We start from the raw sequence: 5,272 nt of genomic DNA, 5'->3' as shown, positions 1-5,272 counted from the left end.
GCTAGGGTGAGATAGAAGGGGAGGATGCCCTCCCCTATCAGTGGACTTGGGGAGGGGCACAGGGGGAGAAAAAGGAGAGTGGGTAGGATTGGGATGAGACAAGGGAGGGGGCTGCAGAGAGGAAACAACTTAAATAAATTGTAATAAATAAATAAATAAATAAATGGGAAATATAGAAAACAATTTTGATATAACTGACCACACTATATAAAAGACTTACTGCAATACAACTATATTTCTCTGCTGAGATATAAATAAGAGTATTAAAATAGCTAATTATTCATGCTACAGATTCTGTGTATCACCAGAAATCCATGTGACCTTCGATTTTAGATTTATTATCAATCTGTTTTCACTCATAAACCTGAATGAGGAACTTCATATAATCTCACTTATAAAACGGCCTTGAACTCTTATCCTTCTGTTGTCACTTACCACACCCTGTTTGGCAGTTTATCTAAGTTTTCTGTAGGTCTAAGTTTTCTGTAGGAGTTGTGAGACAGAGTCTTATGTATCCCAGTTGTGCCAGGAGCTGGCTGAGGCAGGGGGATAACTTTGAACTCCAGAACCTCAGGCTCCCACCTCTGGAGAAGATTACAGACCCTGAATAGACCTGAATTGGCACAAGACAACTTATGACCAAGTTAACAACTCAAAGGAGATTTATTTGCCCCAGAAGTACTAAGGGCAGAGACAACGACTGGAGATTGGGGATGAGGGAAAAGGGACAAGGAAGAAGGGGAAGGGGCATTTGCCCCAGAGGGACAAAGGATTGCCTCTGCATTGAGAAGAGACAGACATGGCCTAGAGGCAAGTGGAAGTTTATGAAGGTCAAAGGGAAAATCCCTGTGTTAAGATGAGTTGGTTTGTTGTTATGAGACACACTAATTAGGGCAGCCAAATGGAGCTTTTAACTGCTATACTTCAATACTTTTGTAGCTGGATTTTGGTGGTCAGCCTCAGGAGGAGGAATTGCCAAACAAAGGAATTAAGCATGTTGGCTAGCTTTAGGAATGTGATCTAACAGTTTACCAAAGCAGAGGGAAGAGGGGAAGGCAAGGTTTGCAAGAAACCATGTTTGCCATGCTTGGACCTGCTAGAGCCCTTCAGACCAATATGCCATTATCCAGATTTATGGAGTGTTGTGGAATTCAGTCAAGGACCTTTGGTAAGCTGGGCAGGTGCTATACTCACTGAACTGTATCTCCAGCCCTGCTAAGAAATTCTTTCAGATTAAAGAAGAAATCAATTCACCTCTTTCTTAATTCTTAAATGTAATCTTTAAACCTAGTTATACAGTACATCCTTTGAACAGTGTAATTTCAAAAGCCATAAAGTCACATGGGTAGCCATAGATATACCATTTAAATATGTATCTTGTTTTATGCATGTATCCAGACCTTTTCCTTTGTGTCTATAAATCCAATAAACTCCAACTCTGCTTCACACTGACTCATCCTGAAATTCTGAGGCATAAGTCAAGATCCGGATTTTTTGGACTAGATGTCCCTGGGAGGTCTTCAAGCTGCACAAAGAGCAACATCAGGTTGCCTCTCCTCCTACTCCTTTCTGTGATACAGCTGTAATGCATAGCAAGCTTCAGACCATCCTGCTAGGCCATGCATAAAGAAACTGTCTCAAAACAAGTAAAATTATAGGCAAGTGATACAACAGGGTAAGTCAGGATACAAAGACAGAAACTTATGTGATAGGGAAAGGAAATGGAACCCTTCGGTGGAGCATCTGATGAAGCCTCTTGCCAGCCCAAAAGCAAGAATTCTAACTGAATATTCTGTCTTCTTTGTGAGTTTACATGCCTGCTCACACAAATGCCACAGTGGACATGTAAAGGCAAGAAGACAACTTGGGTCGGAAACTCCTCTCCCATCACCATATTACTAAGTCCTGGGTTTCAAATTCAAGGCATCAGGCTTGGTGGCAAGTGCCTTTAACCACTGGGCTATCTCACTTGTCCCCATATTAAAATTTGTGTACAATAAAGTTATTCTTAATTCCTATATCCTTGTTATCCCCACTTTTGCATTATCAATTGCAAATTTGTTGGGTACAACTCAGGAAGCACCTTTCAGTAACCTTTTGGAGATATCTCAATAATCCACCAAAGTTCAATATATAGCTATAGTAAGGACAATAGGATGAGACTCTCCACTAAAAAATGCATCTCACAATCTCTTTATTTCCTGAGCATCTTTCTCACTATTAACCCTTGGGCTTAACTCACTGAAGTGGATGATGAGCACAAACTGCATAAATTCTATGAGAAGCCATGGACACAGAAGTAGCTGCTCATGCACTGGGTGAAGATACAAAGGGTTATGTGATCCACATCAGTGGTGGGAATGACAAGGTTTTCCCATGAAGCAAGGAGTTTTGACCCATGACAGAGTGAGTCTGCTGCTGAGTAAGGGGGTATCTTGTTATAAACCAAGGAGAACTGCAGAGAGGAAGCACAAGCCCATTCGTGGATGCATTGTGGATACCAATCTGGGTGTTCTCAATTTGGTTATTGTAAAAAAAGAAGAGGAGGAGGAGGCAGAGGAAGAGGAGGAGGTAAAGGATATTCCTGGATGAACAGACAACACTGTACCTCATCAACTGGGACCTAAAAGAGATAGTAGAATCTGAAAGAGCTGCAGTCTCACTAAAGATGATAATGCCTGCCAATATGTTGTCAGAAAGCCCTAAAACAAAGAAGGTAAAAAGCCCAGGACCAAATCAACCAAGATTCTACCTCTTGTCATTCAACATGTCCTGCAACACAAATGCCAACAGATTGCTCTGAAGAAACAAGATAGTAAGAAAAACAAGGAGGAAGGTGCAGAATACGCTAACCTTTTGGCTAAGAGAATGAACGAAGGTAAAGAAAAGCACCAAGAACAGATTGCCAAGAGACATAGGCTATATTGCCAAGAGACATAGGCTGTCCTCACTGAGTGCTTTGCTTCTTCTTCTGAGTCTTCAGTAAGTCTTTAAATTAGTCTTTAAGAGTAACAAATAAATAAAAGGAAAGTATCTCAGGGTTTTCCTTATGGACTGATAGGTTCTGGGGAGTGAGTGTACCCCTATATGAATGCACACTGTTGACATAAGCATGGCTATTTCAAAGTTCCCAATATGCCATGGCAAAGCCTTCTCTTTGTAAGGGGATGGTTGTTGATGAACTCTTGACCTTGAGCTAAAGCAAGCTAGCAAGCAAGCAAAGAAAGAAAAAAAACCAGTCTGTTCACACAGTTATCAGCATGGTTTCCTCCTCCTGGATCACTGCACCCTGAGACTACTCCCCTACAGAGACCCTCTACTGAGATTACCTAACTCTCTCTCCCCTCATTCACTTTTATATAATAAAAGAACTGAAGTTTCAGGCTGCTGGTTCATTCCATCAGAGCATGCAGCTCACTGAATCGCAGCTCTTCTTACAGCTCTTTTCCAGGCATATTTGTCAATTTTTGTTTCATTCCTCTTGGCCCTAGTCAAGGAAATCTCAAAGGGTTAGGTCTAGGCACTAGGTGGAATATTGGAGCTAATTTTTTTAGGATGTAGTGACGCTTTTTCTCCTTGGGTCAATTCATGTCTTTTCTTTGACAGTTTGTTGGACAAAGCTTTCTCCTATCTTCTTTTCTCAATGTAAGCTTCAAGCCAGGCCTCCTCTGGTGCCATTAAGTACACTATCTTTGTAAGTGAAAAGTGATAAAAGTTGGGAGGAGGAAGGAGTGGAAGGGAGGAAAACTGAGATAACAAGACTGTTTACATTGCATGTCAAACCAAATGTGAGGGAAAGGTAAGCTATTTCTTCTTGATAAAGCATGGCTTATTTCTCATAAGTTTATGCTCTCATCTGCTTTATAAAACATCTCTATATCAAAGAGGATCCAATGATGTTCTTGTTCTTTCTAGAGAAAGGGATAGGGTACCTTTAGTTTTCTGAAATCTGTAGACAGCACTTAGTCAAAAGAGGGAGGAAAAAAAGAGCTCTTCTGTACCTGTTTCTCAATAACTCTCTACATATTGTTCAGTGATAAAGGTATAGAGAGACACAGCTCTACACTGCCACCATAACTAGCCTGAGGATTTCCCCTAGACTTTTAGGGAGCTTAAACTAGGCCAAACTGAGGTTTGTAGCTTTGAGGTTTAATTGTGCCAGAAGTCTTGATACACTGCTACCCAATGCTTCAACCAGATTCTGACCTCAGAACATTTTTTCTCTCTTTCATGACCCCTTGATTTTTTTTTCTGCTTTTCTATACTGCCTTGTTATCCCCTTTGGGAGTCTTTCTATCATGCTTCAAGCTCAAACATCTTTTGTATTTGGGAGAAATTTTGCATATTTTGCATTTCCATGAAAAGCTGCTTTGTATTCAAGATCTGTTGAATGTGATGATGGTGTCTATGAAAGAATTATGAGATTCGGGTGGCATTCAGATATTATCATTGTGATCCTATAGAAGAGTCAACCTGTGGATCCTGTAGGGACAAAGAGAAATTCTCCTCTGCCACTTGATAGTCCACTGCAATGAAATGACAATGCATTGAATAAGAAATATAACACTGCTTTCTCAGCAACATTGGAACTATGCACACATTAGGTGGGCACTAAATGAGGGCTAGAGAGGTGAAGATGGCATATCCTTATTCACAGAGAAGAGAAAGGTCTAGAGGGACCTTAATTGATAACTAAGGAAATTAACAGATCCATGGATAGAAATTAGCTTATAAAACGATTCCATTTGTCATTTGAATGAGCCCATTGGACTGAGAACATCTAGGAACAAAATCTGTCCCAAGTATATACAGTCTTTTCTGAGATGGTCAGTGGGACTTCCCAGTGGAGTTGTGCTCTCTTCTATAACTCTTACCGTAATACAAATTTAAAAATGACACAGAGAGAACCTCTTTGCCATGGCCAATGTTAATCATTTACACATATTCTGAGCCCCCCACTAGTAAAGTAGGTCAGAAGAACACATGAATTCACTACTCAAAGGGCATTGAATGAGCAGGACCCAAGAGAAAATACTGGCATACAAAAGAGTGTGCAGACATGGGTAGAGGAAAAGATGTCAGAGAAAATCAGAGAGAAATTCAAGACTATGGTTTGCTGGAAGTGAAGAAAAATGGAAGCATCAGTGAGAAAAGGAAATCTGAGCACTCAAAAAGCTATATAATATGCCAGCTGAGAAATGTTGATTAGCAAAGACAGATAGAACAGAGTAGTAGGTAGAAATAGGAAGCTATAGTGGGTGTGGAATTAGGA

General features: G+C 40.5%; 1 pseudogene; it reads left to right on the top strand.

Moving 5' to 3' along the window:
* The first annotated feature begins 1,074 nt into the window (after positions 1-1,074).
* LOC110543698 (small ribosomal subunit protein eS6-like) lies at positions 1,075-2,940 on the top strand (annotated as a pseudogene).
* The last annotated feature ends 2,332 nt before the right edge of the window (positions 2,941-5,272 follow it).

Source organism: Meriones unguiculatus, chromosome X (assembly GCF_030254825.1).
Source record: "Meriones unguiculatus strain TT.TT164.6M chromosome X, Bangor_MerUng_6.1, whole genome shotgun sequence".
Lineage (NCBI taxonomy): Eukaryota > Metazoa > Chordata > Mammalia > Rodentia > Muridae > Meriones > Meriones unguiculatus.
This window is presented reverse-complemented; position numbering and strand designations above follow the sequence as displayed.